This window comes from Dendrobates tinctorius, unplaced genomic scaffold (assembly GCF_039654945.1).
Source record: "Dendrobates tinctorius isolate UK_male_01 unplaced genomic scaffold, ASM3965494v1 ptg000051l, whole genome shotgun sequence".
NCBI lineage: Eukaryota > Metazoa > Chordata > Amphibia > Anura > Dendrobatidae > Dendrobates > Dendrobates tinctorius.
Window position 1 is genome coordinate 26,722,625 of NW_027361719.1, and position 22,376 is coordinate 26,745,000.

General features: G+C 48.9%; 1 protein-coding gene across 3 annotated transcripts in view; it reads left to right on the forward strand.

Annotated features, from left to right (window-relative positions):
- The first annotated feature begins 466 nt into the window (after positions 1-466).
- Positions 467-22,376, forward strand: part of LOC141091350 (retinol dehydrogenase 7-like) — a 59,817-nt gene continuing 37,907 nt past the window's right edge. Inside the window, exon 1 of one of the 3 annotated variants that reach the window (XM_073576895.1) lies at positions 467-556. The gene's annotated coding sequence lies outside the window, so the exon portion shown is untranslated. Of the gene's footprint in view, positions 587-22,376 lie in introns of all 3 variants that reach the window. The other 2 variants (XM_073576892.1, XM_073576893.1) reach the window with 2 other exon arrangements.

Here is a 22,376-nt window from a genome sequence, read left to right on the forward strand (position 1 = left end):
ATAATAATAATAATAATGATAATAATCTTTATTTTTTTTAAGATTATTATTATTATGCCCGGAATCTGCATCTCTCGGCAGAATCCGCAGGTCAAAATCTGTGCTTTTTTGCGCGGATTTCCTGCAGATTTATCGCAGGAAATCCGCGCAAAAAAGCACAGATTTTGACCTGCGGATTCTGCGCAGCAGTCCGCAACGTGTGCACATACCCTAGCAATCTGTTTGAACTCAGTATGTGTCCCACAGAGTCCAGATTACTTCAAAACACTCGATAATGTTTTCTATTAGACCTGTGAGACATTCCATACATCCCGGTTGCCCAATTTTGCCGGTTTTGCAGTTATTTGTGCTTCCTTTCTCTGCTCAGTGTTGGCACCAAGTATATGTAAGTTGCACATATTGATTATTTGATAAGTAAGTACACCCTTATATATTCCAGCACATGCTGTGTTAACATACCAAAAGACACACTCGGTTTGTCCAATGAGCAGGCGCCTTCTTCTCTCCTCCCTCTATTTGGTTTCAACAAAATAACTTATCTCATTGCAGCAGCAAGGTGAGGTCCTAAAAGACTCTATCACAGAAGGTGAGCGTGGTTTCTGTACCTGCACCACTGTAACTCTGACGTGTCTGCTTTTTAAAACTTCTACTTCCATGTAATAGTTAATAACCTTTAGATTGAGTGTATTGTATATACAATGATCTTTAATTTTCATATGCAAAAGGAGTTTGACTATTTTGGTTGTAAGCTCCAGCTTGAAGTGAACATGTTTTGGCTGAAAGGCTGCAATCAATGGCAGCGGTCCAGCTGTGGCTTCTAGCCAGTGTCGGACTGGGGTGCCAAGGGCCCACCAGTAACAATCACTTTGGGAGGCCCAATTTTAACCTGCATACAAATATTACATTAGCCTCGTTCACAAATTTACCTATGTCTCTAATAATAATCTAGTTAGTTTGGTTAATGAATGATGAGATGCTGCTTTTTCTCTACAGCGTAAAATTCATTTAATTCACTTAATTTATGCCAAGTACTGCCCATATTGAAGGGCCTGTGTCTACACAGGGGCCCACCGGGGGATTCCCTTGTTCCCCTGTGGGCCAGTCCGAGCCTGCATCTGGCTGTGGCAGTCCCGTGCTCCTGCTGGCTTTGTACTGTTTCCTGCACAATTGCAGGTTTCACGCCAGTTCCACAAGGAACACCAATGGCTATTATGATTAGCTGTGTGGTCCTGAAGGTGACATGGCTGTTTCCTTTCTACATTAAGTGATTGTGCCATGAGAAGGCTGGAGTGGTACCTGGCTGCTCCAGGAATACGCTGTAGTGTGAATGCAACCTAAGGAGTCGGACAACACCTCTTGGAGAAGTAATTCAGTATGAGTAAATATTAGCTCCTCATTTTATAATAAACTTATCCAACCTTCCACTATGTTTAACCCCTTCACCCCAAAACCTGCTTTCACCTTCCTGACCAGGCCAATTTTTTTTTTTTTTTTTTTTCGATTCCGACCACTGTCACTTTGAGGTCATAACGCTTCATTGGATTCCACTGATTGTTTTCTAGTGACATATTGTACTTCATGTTAGTGGTAACATTTATTTGATATGATTTATTTGTGAAAAAAAAAAAATCAGAAACTTGGAAAATTTGGCAAATTTTTTTTATTTTTTTATGCCCTTAAATCAGTCATGTCACACAAAATAGTTAACATTTACCACATCTACTTTACATCAGCGCAATTAAGTTGTATGGGTTAAAAGTTGAAAAGCAATTTTCTCATTTCTACAACAAAAGTTCCAAAAAAACATTTTCTAGGGACCAAATCAGATTTGAAGTCACTTTGAGGGGTCTATATGACAGAAAATACCCAAAAGTGATACCATTTTAAAAACTGCACCCCTCAAGGTACTCAAAACCACGTTCAGGAAGTTTATTAACCCTTCAGGTTTCAGGTGCTTCACAGATATTAATAGCATGTGGAAGGGAAAAAAATGAACATTTTAACTTTTTTTTTTTTTTTTTTTCACAAATTTTCCTTTAGACCCAATTTTTTTTTTTTTTTTTTTTCCTTCACAAGGGTAACAGGAGAAAACAGACCCCCAAAACTTGTGTAATTTCTCCTGCGTGCACAGATACCTCAAATGTGGCTGAAAACTACTTTTGAGGGACAGTGCAAAGCTCAGAAGGAAAGCAGCCATATTGACGTTCAGATTTAGCTGGACTGGTTTGATGGTGCCATGTCACATTGCCAGAACAGCAGAAACACAAGTGCGTTACCACTTTTTACAAACTACACCTCTCAAATTCATCTAGGGGTGCAGTGATCATATTGACACCACATGTATCTCACAGAATTTTATACCATTAGGCAGTGAAGAAAACATATCTTACATTTTTATCACCAAGATTTTGTTAGCCCCAGATTTTACATTTTCACACTAGAAAATAGGACCAAAATGTGTCCCACAATATCTGCAGAATATAGAGGTACCCCATATGTGGCTGTACAGTACTGCTTGGCCACATAGGGAGACTTAGGAGGGATGTAGTGCTATTTGCCTCATGGAGCGCAGTTTTTCCTGGAATAGTCTGCAGATTCCATATACAGAGCCCCTAAGTGATAGAAAAACTGAATTCCCCCTCTAAAGTGACCCCATTTAGTGAATTTAACTACAGATGTATTGACGTTTTTGACTCCATGGATGTTTTCCAGAAACAAGCAGCAGTGGATGTTGCTCAGTGAAAATTGCAAACTGCCATTGTGGTGGCGAGTACATTGTGACCTGCTCAAGCTTCTGGAGACATGCAGCCGTAAATTAGGTGGGCTCTCATCGGTACAGAAATGCCAAATATGTGGACAGGACACAAAATGTGGTTTAAACACACTGGGGCTCAGAAGGAAGAGGGGGATTTGGGAGTGCAGAATTTGCTGAATTTATTTTGGGAGGTGAGGAGCTATTTTGCTTTTCAAGAGCTTTTGTACTACCAAGTAATGTGGAAGCCTCCTATATTTCCATTGACAGGTGACAGACCTGTGTGCGCACTTGCTTTTTTTGTGGATTGATTTGAAGCTTCGATTGGGAACAATTTATATAATATTTATGATCACATTTATCTGGTGCTCTATGCTGAACACTTAGGCTGTGTGCATACGGTGCGGTTTCTGCTGCGTTTCCGCAGCGGTTTTGCGCCTGCGGAATTGCAGCAGTTCCGCAGACCAAGTACAGTACAATGAAACCCTATGGGGTTTCAAAAACGCTGTGCTGACGGTGCGTTTTTTTCCGCGCGGTTTTGCTGCGGTTTACAAACCGCAGCATGTCAATTGTTTGTGCGTTTTCCGCAGCGGTTTCACACCTCTACCATAGTAGAGGTGTGAAACCGCAGGGCAAAACCGCAGACCAAACCGCAGGTCACTTTACCTGCGGTTTTACCTGCGTTTCCGCGCTGAAAAAAACGCAGCGGAATACGCAACGTGTGCACATAGCCTTACTTTTGGGTTTCCATCTAAATTTCCAAGTGATGTGACAGGAAAAAATCCCCGATGGATACATTCACTATAGTGAGGCAAATTGAGTTACTCTGGACTCTGTTCAGCGTTGTCCTTCTTTTCAGAAGTGCACAAAACTGTGGTCAACCGCACTTCAATGCAATCCTAAAAGGGACACTGCCTGTTCGCCGGTCAGACGACGTCCACGTGCCTCCATCTGCCTCATTATAGGGAATCTTCCGCCGGGAGTTCCGTCTGAATCACGTATTTCAGAGATTTACACGGAAACACCGGTACGGTATCAGCGTAGAGTGCCGGATGAATGTGATCCAAACCTTACTGCGATCTTTGGGAGGCAGAATGAGCAAATCAAAATAAGGGGAAGAATTGGCTGTATTTTTTTTTTTATTTTTGCACAGTTCCTCAGTGTAATTGATTAGACGACTTTATTTCTCGGGTCGGTGTGATTGCAGCGATACCTAATTTATATCGGGTTTTTATGGATGGCTGTTGTCACTCACTAAAAAAAAAAAAAAAAAAAAAAAAAATGTTTTTTATTGCAAAAACTAGTTTTTCCCTTCACCCATGACAGCACCACATGAGAGAGGGATCCGCCCCGCCAGGACAGGAACCTACTGAAACATAAGGGGCGGCACCTCTCCCCCGCTTCAGTTGGGTTCCTGTCCTGGAAAGGAATCCCTCTGACAGCGGCGGTGCCTGTCAGGATGAAAAGACCCAGGGCCGTCCCGGTGTGTAAAAATGCAGGGCTGGCTTACCTGCGATGCTGGCCGTCGGCAGCTGGTAGCGCAGTCCCCGGGGTTTTCCACATATGGGCCCCGGGTTCGTGCGGGCACGGTCCGATGTCCTCCCTTCGGAGGCTCATCCCTGTGCCGCCCTCCCCCTGTGCGCGCGCCCGTTCCTTCCCCTGCATGCAGGGGAAGCAGGGGGCAGAGACCGGCGTCTGACGTGGGAGCGCGACTGCTGACGTCATCTGGACGCGACGGTCATGGCGCCGGGCACGACGCCGGCCAGGAGAAGAGGCTGGCGGTCGCGGGGGGGAGGGGTAATGAGGGGCTCACTCACCACATAAAAGAAGGAGCAGAAGCGGCTGCAGGGGTGACAATGGCGTCTCAGGAGGATCGCTCACCGTCCCCGTTGTCCCTGCCCCCATCGCAAGCTTCTGGTCGCAAGAGCCGCTCGAGCGGCAAAAGCAGCAGCCGTCCGAGTCACCGATCGAGGGATTCCTCGAGATCAAAAGAGCGCAGAGCGCACGCTCCTTCACAGCCCCAGAGCCCGGTATTCGTCTTTCCTGGGTGGTGAGTGATCTCCGTGAAAGTTAGACAATAATAGGCCTTCCTATGTCTTGTTTTTTTCTCTTTTAGGGAGGCAAAAAAGCTATAAGCAAAAAGAAAAATAGAGAATGTGCCATATGCCACAGCCCTTTAGCAAAAGACTACCAAAAGGACTTGTGTCAGCTGTATCCAGCGGACTATGGCTGAAGAGGTGCCGAGCCTGGCAACAAACCTCAGATCGATAATAAAATCTGAGGTACAGGGCTCACTTAAAAAATTATTAAAAAAGAAAAGTAAGAGTAGGAGAGCCTCCCCGAGTTCCTCGTCAGGCTCCTCCTCCTCTTCGGAGTATCAAGTTGAGCACGGGTCATCTTCATCCTCAGACAGTGATACGGGGGGCAGACCTTGCTTTCCCGTAGAAGATACGGACGCTCTCCTCAAAGCCATCAGGTCCACTATGGGCCTGCAAGAGGAGAAGGTAGAGAGATCACTGGAGGATGTAATGTTTGGCGGCCTGCAAGAAAGGTAGAAGCGTACCTTTCCGGTCAATGACAAGGTTCAGGCCCTAATCGAAAGAGAATGGAAGAAACCGGAGAAGTCAGGTAGCCTTCCCTCCTCTTCAAAGCGAAGATACCCCTTTGAGGCTAAAGACACGGACGTCTGGGACAAGGTCCCAAAGATTGACGCAGCAGTGTCTAGATCTTCCAAGAAGTCGGCCCTGCCCCTGGAGGACTCAGGGGTTTTGAGAGATCCCTTGGATAAAAAAGCGGACTCATACCTAAGGCACACTTGGGAGGCAGCGGCAGGGGGTCTGAAACCGGCAATAGCCGGCACCTGCACAGCCCGGTCATTAATGGTCTGGTTGCAACAACTTGAAGAAAAATTAGTCTCCAAGGTACCAAGAGAGAAAATATTAGGAGAAATGTACTTGCTACACGGAGCTGCCGCTTTCTTGGCTGACACCTCCACCGACTCAATGAGGTTAACGGCAAGAGCAGCGGGGCTATCGAACGCCGCAAGACAGGCGTTATGGCTCAAAGGCTGCCCTGGGGACATTCAATCTAAGGCGAAATTATGCTCGTTACCATGTGATGGGCAGTTCCTGTTTGGGAAAAACCTGGATGACATCCTGGAGAAGGCCGGTGATAAAAAGAAGGGCTTCCCCAGATTCATGGGTGATCAGAGGAGACCGCCCTTTCGGAGGGGAAAGTTCAATCGGGGCCGTCCCCCGGGAGAGCGGAAAAGGTGGGACGACAAGAGGAAAAAATAACCAGGGTTCATGTTCGGGGGAACTACCTCAACCGCCAAAAAATCCCCGCAATGACGCCATCCCTCCGGTGGGGGGAAGATTGAAGCTCTTTTCTCAAGAATGGGAGAAAATATCGGCCAACAATTGGATTCTGAGCATTATAAGGAATGGACTAAAAATCCCTTTCTTCCAGCATCCGAGAGCTTCATTTGTGGTAACCCCCGTCAGAAAGGAACCAGGAGAGCAATCAGCCATAGAAACGGAAATTTTAGGACTGTTGGAGAAACAGGTTCTAATAGAGGTCCCAAAAGATCAAGAGAGAAGGGGGTTCTATTCTCCCCTCTTCCTAATAAAAAAACCAGACCTTTCCTTCAGAACGATAATAAATCTCAGGCGCCTCAATCAATGGATCATGAACCAAACATTCAAAATGGAATCGGTGACTTCGGCCACAACTGCTTCATGGCCGTAATAGATTTGAAGGATGCCTATTACCACATCCCGATGCACCAAGAATACCAGAAATACCTGAGGGTAGCCCTATACATCCAGGGCGACCTCAGGCACTTTCAATTTACAGCTCTTCCGTTTGGCATCTCCATAGCGCCAAGGATTTTTACGAAAGTAATAGCGGAAATGACAGCTTTCCTTCGAATCCACAATGTGATTATGGTGCCTTACTTGGACGATTTTTTGGTCATTGGCAATTCAGATCATCACTGCGCACATCAGGTAGAGAAAATAACAGAAACCCTGCAAAAGACTGGGTTGGATGGTAAACGTAAAGAAATCAAAACTTCAACCCCTAAGGAAACAAACATTTCTAGGTTTCGTCTTGGACTCCGACCGTCAAGTTTGTCTCTTGCCAGAGAAAAAACTAGAGAAGGTGAGAGAAATGACCCTTACGGCAATACAGCATCCTCACATGACCCTAAGAAGGGCAATGTCCCTGTTGGGCACGCTAACAGCCTGTATCCCTGCGGTCAACTGGGCACAGTTTCATACCCGACAACTGCAGGCGGCAATCTTGTCAGCCCAGAAACGATTGAAAGGGCGTTTAGAAGGGAAGCTGGAACTTTCCGAAAAGGGGAAAAACTCTCTCACTTGGTGGCTAGATGGCACAAATTTAGCAGGAGGAACTTTGTGGCACAGGCCCGTGTCCGATGTAATATTGACGGACGCAAGCTCCTCGGGATGGGGGGCACACCTGAGAGAACAAATAGCCCAAGGGTCCTGGGGTCACCTAGAGCAGAAGGCTTCCTCCAACTTAAGAGAGTTAAGAGCGGTAAACAGAGCCTTAGAGGCATTCATTCCCATGTTACAGGGTCAAAACGTCCGAATTATGTCAGACAACAGGGTGGCAGTGGCGTATGTCAACTCCCTAATGGACGAAGCCAAAAGAATCTTTCTCAAAGCAGAACAACATCTAACCTCCCTGACGGCCCTACACATCAAAGGGACAGAAAATGTTCAAGCCGACTTTCTAAGCCGCAACAAGTTAAAACAGGGAGAGTGGGCCTTAAATCGTGTAATATTCCAGAGGATAGTACAGTTATGGGGGCAGCCAGTGATCAACCTCTTTGCCACCAAAAACAACCGGCAAGTGAGGAGGTTCTGCTCATTAAACCCAGGGGAAAACCCGTGGGCAGTAGACGCTCTGCAAATCCCGTGGCTGTTCAAACTGAGCTATGCCTTTCCCCCAGTAGCGTTAATCCCGGCAGTGGTAAAAAAGATAAGAGACGAGCAAGCCAGAGTAATCCTCATAGCCCCGTTCTGGCCAAAAAGACCGTGGTTTTCACTACTACAAATGATGTCTCTCTCGGACCCGTGGGTACTGCCAGAAATTCCAGATTTATTAGCTCAGGGGCCGATATTCCACAAACAAGTCAAGGGGTTCCATCTGACGGCGTGGAATTTGAGAGGGCACTTTTGAGAGATAAAGGGTTTTCCCCGGGGTTGGTGACTAATGAAAAGTAGAAAACCAATAACAACCAACATATAAGGCAGGATGTGGGAAAAATTTCTACAATTCCTGGGAAAACCGTTAGGTCAAGAACCCCCAATCGAGTCCATCTTGGAGTTCTTGCAGGCAGGCCTACAGCTAGGCCTGGCGGTTAATACCCTCAAGGTACAGGTTTCAGCGCTGGGTGCATTATACAATTGCAATATAGCGGCAAACAGATGGGTAGCCAGGTTCATAAAATCTTGCCACAGATCTAGGCCAGTTTCCCTACCAAAAATAGCTCCATGGGATCTAAATCTGGTACTGGAAGCCCTTACGAAGGAGCCGTTTGAACCCATACAGCAGATTTCAACTAAAAATCTCACCCTAAAAACCATCATTTTGGTAGCTCTAACGTCGGCACGTAGAGTTAGTGACTTGCAGGTCCTCTCAGTCAACCCACCATATACCCAGATATACCAGGATAGGGTGGTTATGAGAACAGACCCTGCTTACTTGCCGAAAGTAGTAACTAACTTTCACCGAAACCAAGAAATTGTCCTCCCTTCCTTTTGCGAGAATCCGAAAAACCCAGGGGAGGAGAAATTTCATAGCCTAGACGTTAAAAGAACCCTAGTAGAGTATATGTCTATAACCAGCCAGTGGAGGAGGTCCCAGTCCCTATTCGTAGCCTTCCAGGGTGCTAGGAAAGGTTATGGAGTGTGAAAGGGGACTATTGCCCGATGGATTAGGGAGGCCATTAGTGTAGCCTATTCAGCTAGTGGCGTCCCGGTTCCTGACGGCATCAAGGCTCATTCCACCAGAGCCGTGGCGACCTCCTGGGCTGAGAAAGCAGAGGTATCAATAGAGCAAATTTGTAAGGCCGCTACCTGGGCCTCACCCTCAACTTTCTTTAGACACTATAGACTACATCTATCCTCCTCTGCTGACTTGACCTTTGGTAGAAGGGTGCTGCAAGCGGTGGTCCCTCCCTAAGGTGTTCGAAGTCTCCAGAATCTCTCATGTGGTGCTGTCATGGGTGAAGGGAAAACCACCATGGTTACTTACCGGTAGCCGGTTTTTCCGGAACCCATGACAGCACCCGTATATTTCCCCCCCCCTTTTCACCGTTTGGGTGTGCACAATAGTCGTGTGTATTTGTGTGATGTGGTGTTGGATAAATATGTAACTAACCGGGAAGTCCTCTCAAATGCTCTGTAATCCAACTGAAGCGGGGGAGAGGTGCCGCCCCTTATGTTTCAGTAGGTTCCTGTCCTGGCGGGGCGGATCCCTCTCTCATGTGGTGCTGTCATGGGTTCCGGAAAAACCGGCTACCGTTAAGTAACCATGGTGGTTTTCCATCCCCATATTCAGATACCTACAGTATAATTTTTCCATAGTTCTGCTGACAGAGGCATGTGATGGCTTCTTATTTGTACCATTTCCAGGCACACACTTTTTTTTTTTTTTTTATCGCTTACTATTCTGATTTTTGGGAGGCAGAAAGATCAATAAACAGCTATTCAGGAATTGTTTGTTTTAATGCCGTTCTGCATAAGGTATAATTAATAAGGCAGCTTTATTCCTATGGTCAGCACGATTATAGCAATACCCCTTTTGTTTTTTCCTTGATGTTGGTTTTTGGCGCATTTACACAATAAAAACAATTTTATAGAAAAAAGGAAAAAAAATATTTTTGCAACGCTTTATTCTGGGAGCTATAACTTTGTTTTCATTTTTCCCGCTGATGGAGCTTTATAGTGGCTTGTTTTTTGTGGGACAAAATTACATTTTCAGCTGTACCTTTTTTTTAGTCTTTTTTTAATGCGTTTTATTGCACTTTTTGTTCAGTGGTATGAGCATAGTAGTTTTTTGTATTTTTTACTGTTAGCTGAATGGGTTAATTAGTGGAACAGCTTTTTATAGATTGTCGTTACAGACGCAGTGATACCCAAAATGTGTACTTTTATTGCTTGGTTTTGTTTTGGTTTTTTTTTTTACATAAATGTTTGTATTGGAATTTTTTTTTTTTTTCTTTTTAAAAAAATATTTTTACATTCTCCCACTATGGACATCATCTTTACACTGATTTGATACTCTGCAATGCTTCTGCACTGCAGGGCATCAGAGCAGCGTCTGACAGGCAAGGAGGAGGCGTGTCGGCGTTCCCAGGCCACCCTCCCTGAACGACTCCACGGTCACCGTATAGACCATCAGCACAACGCTATTGTGTTGTGCTGATGAGAGTAGACAGGGAGCTCACTTCCTGAGCGATGCTTCTCGATGATAATGCCGTCAATAGTGACAGCGCCAGCGTGAAACAGCGACCAGAACCAGCCAAGATTGAGGCCATAGCCAATTGGCCCACCCCACGCACTAAAACCCAGGTAACCTGGCGGGGGAGGTTCTTACGGGTCAGATCAGTGAGTGGTTTGGCTATGCTGCTGTAATTGGGGACAAATTTCCTGTAATACCCTGCTGTCCCTAGAAACGCCATGACCTGGGTTTTAGTGCGTGGTGTGGGCCATTTGGCTATGGCCTCAATCTTGGCTGGTTCTGGTTGCTGTTTCCCACTTCTCACCCAATGTCCTAAATACTGAACCTCTGCTTTGCCCATGTGGCACTTGTTGGGGTTCAAGGTGATTCCGGCCTTGTGGATCCTGTCCAATACTGTCTCTAGGTGATTTAGATGCTCATCCCATGTCGCGCTGTAGATGGTGATGTCATCCAGGTAGGCACAAGCATAGTCCTGGAGACCATCCAGAAGCCGGTCAGCCAGCCTCTGGAACGTCGCAGGGGCATTCTTCATCCCGAATGGCATAACTCGAAACTGGAATAAGCCGAACGGGGTGACAAATGCAGACTTGGAAATAGCATCAGGACTTAGGGGGATCTGCCAATAGCCTTTGCATAGATCGATGGTGGTCAAATACTTTGCCTCCACTAGCCGGTCTAACAAATCATCCACACGTTGCATGGGATACGCATCCCTCACCATTTTCTTATTTAGCTTGCGATGGTCTACACAAAACCGGGTAGTCCCATCCTTCTTGGGCACTAACACTATGGGGGATGCCTAGGGACTGACTCTTCAATGACCCCTAAACGCAACATCTCTTGTATCTCTTGTCACATTCATTCTCGTACAGACTCAGGGACGCGGAAGGGGGGTCTGATCCTGGGTCTCAACCTTGTGTTGTGCCAGGCAGTTCTACCCCGGTCTCTCTGAAAACATCCTCTGTCGCTGCCTCAACAACGCCTCCTCCTGCTGTCTCTCCTGGGGCCTTAGGTTTTCTCCCAAGTGTACCTGGTCCCATGTTTTAGACTGAGACCTCTCCCCTAAGACATCAGGCAAGGGGAGTCCTGCTAAATCCTCTGCTTCAGGTGCACGGATGGCCGCTACCTCTCCAGGGTGCTCCCGGTAGAGCTTCAGCATATTCACGTGGAACATGCAGATAACCCTGGGGTCGTCACAATCGGCGACATTGTAGGTGATGTCGGCTATTTTCCCCACTACCTGGTAGGGCCCCAGCTATGCAGCTTTGAACTTGTTCTGCATAGTTGGTTCTAACACCAGGACCTTCTGTCCTATCTCAAAGGTGCGTTCTCTGGCCCTCCGATCGTACCATACGCGCTGGCGCTGTTGGGCCACCTGCATGTTCCCACGTACAGCATGAGTCAGCTCCTGTAGGCGGTCCCGGAATTCCAGCACATAGGGCACAATAGGTATCCCTTCTATGGTTCCCTCCCCTTCCCGGTGTTCTCGCACTAAGTCTAGGGATCCCCTTACCCGCCTCCCGTATAACAGTTCGAATGGGGAGAACCCCGTGGATTCATGGAGCACCTCCTGATAGGCAAACAGGAGGTGTGGCAAGAATTTTTCCCAGTCCCTGTAGGTCCTGGTAAAAGTCCCAATGAGTTGTTTTAATGTTCCGTTAAAACGTTCACATAACCCATTGGTTTGCGGGTGGCACGGGGCGCTTCTAATGGACTTTACGCCGCACAGCTTCCACAGTTGGTTGGTCACCTCTGCTGTAAACTGGGTACCCTGGTCCGAGATAACCTCCCGGGGAAATCCAACCTGTGAGAAAACCTGGAGCAGGGCAGCCGCCACTGTCTGTCAGTATGTTAGGTAATGCAACCGCCTCTGGATACCGTGTGGCATAATCTACCACTGTCAATATATACTTTTTTCCCTGACGGACAGGGTTTGGCTAACGGCCCTATCAGATCGACCGCTACTCGGCTAAATTGCTCCTCCACAATGGGGAGGGGGTGTAGTTTTGCCTTGCAGTGATCTCCCCTCTTGCCAATGCGCTGGCAACTCACAGGTCTGGCAGTACTTGCGAACATCATGGGTTACCCCCAGCCAAAAGAAGTTTTGTGTCAGACAATGCCTGGTGCGACTGGCGCCGAGGTGCCCGGACAAAGGTATGTCATGAGAGATTCGCAGTAGCTCCTGCCTATACTTCTTGGGAACTACCAGCTGTCATTTTATAGTGGGGCTCGTCCCTGTGTGGCGCTGCTCTGTAACCCGGTAGAGGAGTCCCTGATGCCATGCAAACTGTTCCCCTTCCAATACTCCTCTCCCCTCCTGTGCCTTCCAATGATACCCCTGTAATGAGGGATCCTCAATTACCTCCCTTTTACACTTAGCTGGGGTGGCCCAAGAAATGAGTCTAGCTATGGGGATACGTGTAGGGCTGTGGTGTCTTACCTGGGCCTCCTCTGAGTGTGATTCCACTTCCGCAGCTCGAGCTTGTCTCCGGGTGGTCACAGGATAGGTCTCAGCCAGAGGAGCGACCGAGAATGCAGACAACATGGGCCCCAAGTCATTTCTCAGCAAGATGTCTGCAGGCAAATCCTCCATCAGGCCGACCTCAACAAGGCCATCCCCGACTCCCCAGTTCAGGTGAATCCTGGCAGTGGGCAGTCGATGTATGGCTCCCCCTGCTACACGGACGGCCACAGTCCGGTCCGTCTTCTCTTGGTCCCACACGAGATGAGGCTTCGCAAGGGTCAAAGTTGCTCCAGAATCTTAGTCCCTGCATACATTTCCCATTAACCCACACTGCATGTCGATGCTGTTGTCGATTATCTGCCTGGGCTGCCTGCACGGGGTCTACTTCATGCAGCACTTCCGCCATCTCTTTCATCCCTGGAATAGTCATAGCCCCCAATGCCAGGTCAGCTTCGCCCTGGTAGTAGTGTACAGCGGCCCGGTTGACGGTAGCCGTTCCCGCCTTTGGCCACTGGGTATGCTGAGTCCGGTTGGGACGTTGTCTTTGCAGGTGGCCCAGCTGATGGCAGGTGTGGCATCGCACCCCAGAGGGACTCTGGTAAGCCGGGGTTTTAGCTGGTCCCCCGACAATCTTCTGTGGTTTAGGGGCCTCCAGACCCATGGGAGGGCCCATAGTGACAGTCTTTGATCCTGACAACTGAGACCTCCTGGCATCATGATGTTCATCGGCCAGACGAGCGGCCTCCAAGAGACATTGGCCATCTGTCCCGAAGCCATTCTTGTGTCTTGGGGTTTAGTCCAGTAAAGAATCGCTCTAAGGCTAGTTTCACACTAGTGCTTTTGAGCGCAGCGACGGCCTGCGCACGGCCGCCGCTAAGCCCCACCCCCTGCCGCGCCTCCGCCGGTAGCTCCGCCTACCGGCACATGACGCTGCATGCCTCCTGCGTCCCCTATCTTTATCACTGGGGGCGCAGGCCGTGCGCAGTATGCGTTTGGCGGCGCATGCGTCCTTTTGACGGTGCGCCGACCTACGCCAAACGCAACCTGCTGCAGTTTGGTTGCACTCGGCGCACCGTCAAAAAGGCGCATGCGCCTCCAAACGCATACTGCGCACGGCCTGCGCCCCCAGGGATAAAGATAGGGGACGCATGCAGCGTCATGCGCCGGTAGGCGGAGCTACCGGCGGAGGCGCGGCAGGGGGCGGGGCTTAGCGGCGGCCGTGCGTAGGCCGTCGCTGCGCTCAAAAGCACTAGTGTGAAACTAGCCTTAGAGCGATTCTTTACTGGAATAAAGTGATAAAGATGGGGGACGCATGCAGCGTCATGCGCTGGTAGGCGGAGCTACCGGCGGAGGCGTGGCAGGGGGTGGGGCTTAGTGGCGGCCGTGCGTAGGCCGTCGCTGCGCTCAAAAGCGCTAGTGTGAAACTAGCCTAACAAGAAGAGCTGGACGACGTCCTCCTTTAGTGGATGCTTGGCTCCCTTGTACCCACTGTAGCAGCGACCGCCGTAGTTTACAGGCCCATTCAGTGTGGGTATCTGTTACCTGTTTTAGAAGTCCGCCGAACTCTTTTGGCGGTATGCCTCTGGCATCAGCGCATACCGGGCCAAGATCACTTCTTTGACCCGCTCATAGTCCATACAGTTCATCAGGTACCATGCAGTAGGCGTCCGCTGCCCGGCCTGTCAGCTTGCTGGCCAGAACCTGAACCCAATCCTCCGGCTTCACTTGATGAAGGGTACACTGCCGCTCAAAGTCCTGCAAAAAGCCATCAATGTCTTCCTCTGCCTCCCCCAACTGTAGGAAGGCATTATACTGGATTTTTTTTGTGGCTTACTGCTGACGGTACCTGGGCGGAGGTCAGAGCTCCCCCTGCTCACTGACTCTCCTCTCTCCACTCTGCCATCTCCATCTTGGCTAGCTCTACTTTGGTCCGCTCTACCATCTTTTCCTTCAGATCAGTACGGACATCAGCCATCAGCTCTCGTACGATCTCTACTGCAGGGTTTGGGCCATAGAACTCCAGTCTGCTCTTTACCTCCCTCTGGAATTCAGTCTCTTCCACGTTCACATTGGGGGGCTCTGCACTATCGTGTTCCATGATGGCTGCTATCAAATCCGCTTTTGTTTTGTTGCTGGCGATTAACCCTCGAGCTTCCACCAGGTCTTTTAATCTATTTCTCTTTAACTTCTGGTAGTTGTTTTCCATTCAGTCCTTTATTCCTATAGACGGGGTATCATATCCCGCTGTCTGCCACCAGTGTAACTGGGTCTTCAGTGCTATAATACGTCTTACTAGAATTGAGCGACTTTTGGTTTTTTAGGGTCGCGTTTCGTTTCGTGAAACCCGACTTTTCCAAAAGTCGGGTCGAGCAAGATCGTCCGATTATAGGGAAAAGTCGGGGTCGTCCCGAAACACGAAACCCAATGTAAGTCAATGGGGAATAAAAGTCGGCAGTGAGAGGAGGACAGGAAACACACCTACAGTGCCCATTTGAATGCCAAAAGCATCAATTCTTCTTACTTAAGCTTGTCAACCTTAATTAACTTCATAATACAAGTTACGCACTGAAAAATGGGGGTTATTTGGCTACAAACTGTGGGGGGGGGAGGGCTGGCTCCAGGTTTTCATGTGCCCTGGGCGAAAGAGCGCCCCTTTAACACATACCACAACTCATCATGCTCCGATACGGCAGAGAAATAGCGGTATAGTACAATGAAAAATACCTCACTTTTTACATCTCATGACGAGGCCCATCTATTTCTCCATACAGAATCATTGGTCCCATATAATGTTTGAAACAGTATATGATGAGCTCCACATAATGCTACAGTATATGTTGGTCCCCATGGATGAAGCTCCACTGTCTTATGGGCCCAAATAATGCTCCAAACATAATGGGCCCCATTTCTAATGCTCTAGTGTATAATGGGCCCTGTAAATGCTGCTCCAGTGTCTGATGTCCACCTTTGGAATGTTCCAGTGTATGGTGGGCCCCATCTATCATTCTCCAGAGTATAGTGCTCCCCAAAAATTGCTGTCCCAACATTGAAAACAATCAAATAAGTCTCCTCGCTAGGGAATCCCTGTACTTGTCTGGACAGGTGCTGTAGCTTGCTTAACAGCTCGCCAGCCGTTCTCACGCCCAGTATGGATTACACGTGATTGCACAAAGGTGAGAAAGGGTACCGTATCCCCAGATAACATGTATGGATAGCGTACACATTCAAAATATATGTCTCAGGAGGCAGGCTCAGACGGTGTTAGGCCCAGTATGGATTGCACGTGATTGCACAAAGGTTAGAAAGGGTACCGTATCCCTGGATAACATGTATGGATAGCGTACACATTCAAAATATATGTCTATACAGCATGAGGCAGGCTCAGGCGGTGTTAGGCCCAGTATGGATTGCACGTGATTGCACAAAGGTTAGAAAGGGTACCGTATCCCTGGATAACATGTATGGATAGCGTACACATTCAAAATATGTCTCAGGAGGCAGGCTCAGACGGTGTTAGGCCCAGTATGGATTGCACGTGATTGCACAAAGGTTAGAAAGGGTACCGTATCCCTGGATAACATGTATGGATAGCGTACACATTCAAAATATATGTCTCAGGAGGCAGGCTCAGACGGTGTTAGGCCCAGTATGGATTGCACGTGATTGCACAAAGGTTAGAAAGGGTACCGTATCCCTGGATAACATGTATGGATAGCGTACACATTCAAAATATGTCTCAGGAGGCAGGCTCAGACGGTGTCAGGCACAGTATGGATTTGACGGCCCAGATTACACAGCGGAGGAGCAGGGAGAGGTAAAGATTGTAAATGCTGGGGCCCTGCCCAAGCAAGGGGGGCCCACTTGTGGGCGTCGGTACTGGCACTGGGCCCCTCATAGTACAGCGGTGTGTCTGACGGCGGGTGTGCACCACCACCGTCAGAGACACTTGATTGCACTATGAGGGACCCTGTGCCAGTGCCTGCGCCCAAGAGTCGGCCTACCCACCTGTCCAGGGCAACGGCACTCGCACGGTGTCGTGCGGTAGGTGGTGACCCCGGCCATGGGGGGGGAGGCAGCACAGTTAGGGAGTTTTAGAAAGTGGCATATGTTGATGTTGGACATTCAGCTGATGCAAAAGGCGAAATAGGTGAAGTACCAGGAAGAGGTGGACCAAAGCAAACCATTTTTCTGTCACCCTATGTGTCATCAGGGGAAGGTGGGACAAAATCCTTGGAAACCCATGCGTGGTTCATTTTAATGAAGGTTAGATCATCCACATTTTGGGTTGACAGACGGGTCCTTTTTTCTGTCAGGATTGATCCAGCTGCACTGAAGACTCTTTCCGATAGCACACTTGCAGCTGGGCAAGCGAGCTCCTGTAAGGCATATTGTGCCAATTCAGGCCAGGTGTCCAGTTTAGCAGCCCAATAGTCAAAGGGGAATGACCTGTGTGGGAGAACATCGATATGGGAGGAAAAGTAGTTTGTTACCATAGTTGACAACTGCTGTCTCCTGTCACTTTCCATCGATGCAGTATTACCAGTTGTGTGAGCGGTATTTGAAAAATCAGTCCACAACATTGTCATGAAACCCCTGTCTCCAACGCCACTTCTGCTGTGTGCACCACGAACACCTCTGCCAAGCTGCCCCCGGCCCATACGGCTCGTGTGAGAACCATCACCGCTGCTGTGTGCTGGGAATGCCTCAAGCAACCGATTTACCAGAGTTGCTTGTTTATTAGCCAATATTAGGTCAAGGTTCTCCTGTGGCATGATGTTTTGTAATTTGCCTTTATAGCGTGGATCCAGGATGCTGGCCAACCAGTAGTCGTCATCGTTCATCATTTTGGCAATGCGGGGGTCCCTTTTTAGGATCTGCAAGGCATAATCTGACATGTGGGCCAATGTTCCCGGTGTCAATGATGCACTGCGAGTGCTGGGTGGAGGAGCACTTTCTGGCAAATCCACATCCCTCCAGTCACGCACAAACCCTGTACCAGACCTTGCCACGCCAACATTTTCACTTGCCCCACGAGATGCATCCTCCTCCCCTAAGTAATCATCCCCATCATCCTCCTCCTCCTCCTCCTCTTCTTCCTCCACCTCGTCCAGGAGAGGTCCCTGAGCAGACAATGGCAGAATGTCATCAAGGATTCCCTCCTCCTCTTCCTCCTCATCAACATTGGCTGCAGACGCCTGCTCCTTAAGGTGCGTCAAAGTTTGCATGAGCAGACGCATAAGTGGGATGCTCATGCTTAGGATGGCGTCGTCTGCGCTTACCAGCCGTGTGCATTCCTCAAAACACTGAAGGACTTTACAAAGGCCTTTCAGCTTCGACCACTGCACACCTGTCAACTCCATGTCTGCTCTCAAAGTGCCTGGCCGTGTATCCTCCCACAAATGCATTATGGCCTGCCTCTGCTCGCACAGCCGCTCCACCATGTGCAGGGTGGAGTTCCACCTTGTTGCAATGTCGATAATGAGGCGGTGGTTGGGAAGGTGGAGCAATCGCTGCAGCTTCTGCATACGAACGGAGTGTACAGGCGACCGGCGGATGTGCGCGCACAGTATTGGCACCTTCTGGAGCAGGGCTGTTAACTCCGGATAATTTTTGAGGAAGCTCTGCACCACCATGTTCAAGGTGTGAGCCAATCAAGGTATGTGGCTGAGTTTTGAAAGGGCTATGGCTGCCACAAAATTACGGCCGTTATCACTAACTACCTTGCCTGCCTCAAGATGTACACTGCCCAGCCATGACTCAGTTTGTCGCTTCAAGTACTCGGCCAGCACCTCGGCGGTGTGTCTGTCGCCCAAACACATCATCTGCAACACAGCCTGCTGACGCTTTCCACTAGCTGCTCGATAGGGGGACACATCGTGTGCAACAGTGGCAGCTGCAGATGGAGTGCTCGTACGACTGCGCTCTGTGGACGAGCTTTCGCTTCTGGAGGAGGAGGAGGAGGAGGAGGGTCGAACGCCTACAGCCAACTGTTTCCTATACCGTGGGCTAGGCAGCACTGTCCCACCACCGCTGTCCCCTGTGGACCCTGCATCCACCACATTAACCCAGTGCGCAGTGATGGACACGTAACGGCCCTGGCCATGCCGACTGGACCATGCATCAGTTGTGAGGTGCACCTTTCCGCTCACTGACTGCTTGAGTGCATGGACAATGCGGTCTTTCACATGATGGTGGAGGGCTGGGATGGCTTTGCGAGAGAAGAAGTGGCGACTGGGTAGGTCATAGTGTGGTACTGCATAGGCCATGAGTTCGCGGAAAGCTGTGCTTTCCACCAACCGAAAGGGCATCATCTCAAATGAGATTAGTTTGGCAATGTGGGCGTTCAAACCCAGTGTACGCAGATGAGAGACTGAGTACTTTCTTGACCTACTCATAGTGTCTGGGAGGGTGAGCTGGACTTGAGAGCTGCATATGGTGGAAGTAGCGGTGGACAGGGCGGACTGAGAGAGGGTTGATGATGGTGATGGAGTTGGTGTTCTTTCTGATGGCCTAGAATCAGTCTTTCGTTGATATAACAGTGGGATTCCCTGACTGCTGTGGCCTTGCAATGACACCTCAACATTTGCTGCTGTGATAACCGGTGGGCTTACAGTGGGGGAAACAATGTAGCGTTGATGACTACCTTCGTTGTGATCAGATGCACATGTGGCACTTGAGGTTTGGTGTTGTGTCCACGCTTGCAAGTGCATGCTGGTTAAATGTCTAAGCATGCAACTGGTATTCAAATTTTTCCCTCGGCTAATGGTCTTTGCGCACTTCTTACAGATAACCTTGGCCTGATCATGAGGATTTTGTTCAAAAAAGTGCCACACTGCACTCTTCCTACTTTGGCAGACATTTTGCGGCCTAGCACGCTGTGATCTTTTGACCCTCTGGACAAGCTGTCCAGCAACTCTTTTGATGTTTGGAACCTGTCTTTGGAGTGCTCCGGGCCTGCCAGATAACAGCTGTTGCGATGTCGATGTCTGCTGTGGATGCTCCTCATCTGAGCTATTGGAAGCAGCACCCTCTTCCCCCAATGGATGCCAATCTGGGTCAACAACTGGGTCATCCATCACCTCCTCTTCTATGTCATGTGCACCTTTCTCTGTGTCACCGTGTATGGTGGTATAGTGTGCGGGAAGGGGCACCTGAGTCTCATCAGGGTCAGAATCTGGCTCTGTACACTGCGAGGACAATGTAGTGCTCTGAGTGAATGTACCAGCAGAATCATCCATCAGCGGCTGTGCATCAGTGCACTCCATGTCAGATTCATCTTGGTCTGGGTAATTCACCATTTCACTTGATAATCCAGGCATGGTATGTGAAAACAGCTCCATGGAGTAATCAGTAGTATGGCCTGCGTCATCCTTCAATCTTGGTTGGGGTGAAGGACACAAGGAAAGGTGTGGTTCATGAACATGAGCCTCCAATGTCGAGTCAGTGCTTTTACTTTTTACAACTGAAGAAGAGGAGGCGATAGAGCTGGAGGCTGAGTCAGCAATGTAAGACAAAACTTTTTCCTGATGCTCTGGCTTTAAAAGCGGTTTGCCAACTCCTAGAAAACTAAGCGTTCGAGGCCTTATGTAGCCAGACGATGACGCAGGCTCAACACCTCCTGCATTCGGTCCTATTTTGCTCTTGCCACTACCATCAGATCCACCACCAACACCATCATTACCCCAGCTGCCAACCCCCGCCCAATTCCACGGCCTCTTCCACCAGCCTTCCTCATTTTTGGTAGAAATGTAGACAAAATCCAACAAACTATATAGTATGTAAAACAAGGTGTCTATAGGACAGGAGATTTTGAATTTCTGCACACACTTTTGGACACTGGACACTTTTGGATTGTGTGAGGCCCAATGAATATCTGAGCGCTATGTGACAGGCTCGATGGCACAGCTGTGACCAAAGTGACTAGAGGATAAGGGAGATTGGATTGCTTTTAAAAAAGCAGTTTGCGGAGCAGTGGGTAAACAGCAATGCCAGCCTGTCAGGAAGCCTTAGAAGGCAGCCCAACAACCAACACCACTGATACACCACTATATAGCCTCCCCTTGCACTGCACACACAGTGACTGGTGTGTTGTGCAGGCCAAATCGCTAGCAGCAGAAGCAGTTATTTGGTCTTCTTCCCTGCCTAACGCTCTCCCTACAGAATCAGCAGCAACCTCTCCCTATACTGAGATCGGCAGAAGTAAGATGGCGGTCGGCGTGCACGCCCTTTTATACCCCCTGTGACGCCCACCAAAGCAAGCCAATCACTTGCATGTCCTTCTGAAAGATGGTGGTGACCCGTGCCTATGTCATCACGTTGCCCACCGTGTCCGTGGATCCTGATTGGCTGAAAAAGAGCGCAAAACAAACTTTTGAAACGCGACTTTGGCGCGTAAGTCGCCGACCTCGTGGCCGACCTCATCCTAGGGTCGGGTTTCGTTTCATGAAACCCGACTTTGCCAAAAGTAGGCGACTTTTGAATTTTTTCGACCCGTTTCGCTCAACTCTACCTCTTACTTTACCACCCCGTGTTTCAGGAGGTCCACTCTGGTTTTCCTCACTTCTGAATGAAGGGCGCTGGCTCGAAAGGCTTTGTAACATGGGAACATATAAAAGATCACTGCTACTCCATGTATTTCCAGTGTGACAACATTTTACTCATCAGTCTAAAGGCCCCGTCTCACTAAGCGACTTACCAGCGATCCCGACACCGATATCAAGGTGTCAGGATCGCTAGTAAGTCGCTATGTGATCGCTGGTGAGCTGTCACACAGACAGCTTCACCAGCGATCAGCACAGCGATGCCGAGCGCCCGGCATCGCTGGCCATCATGTAAAAACTAGAATCAAAATAAAAAATATAGTTATTCTCACCTTCCGACGTCCCGTTCAGCCATCCTGCCTCTCTCCACGCTCCGGTCCCAGTGATCCTTTGCACGAATGACCGCGAGATGTCACGGTCTCGCGGGATAACAAAGTCTCGCGGTCATTCGTGCAAAGGATCACTGGGACCGGAGCGTGGAGAGAGGCAGGATGGCTCAACGCAACGTCGGAAGGTGAGAATAACTATATTTTTTATTTTTTTTATTTTTTACACCTGATCGCTGGTCTCCCGCTGTCACACACAGCGATGCGTGCTGGCCAGCGGGAGACCAGCGACCAAAGAAATGTCCAGAGATTTCTTGCAGCGATCAGCGATACCGGCAGGGGGGCCGATCGCTGTCACACATAGCGATCTCGCTGGTGAGATCGCTGTTACGTCACAAAAGTTGTGACTCAGCAGCGATCTCGCTACCGAGATTGCTTAGTGAGAAGGGGCCTTAAGAATATGTATACATACAGAGGGCAGGACAATCAATGTGTCTCGGGCTAGTAGATAACAGGCTCCAATTTAGACCCCAGACATGCATTACAATAGCCGGGGGATTTACAAAGGTGGGGGGAGGTCAGAAGTGGGATATCTCATTTACTTCTGCTCAGGGGGGCAGCCGGTCGATTGCTGCATTAAGGGCATACATCTCACATTACAACTATCATACATGCATCTCCTATTCGGGATGCTGGGGGGTTCTGTAACATGGAGAAAAAAAATCAAAGCATGCCTGAGTTGATCCGATGTTTGGAATGCACTCGGTCATGCAAGTCAATGAGTTCATGAGAAACATCTT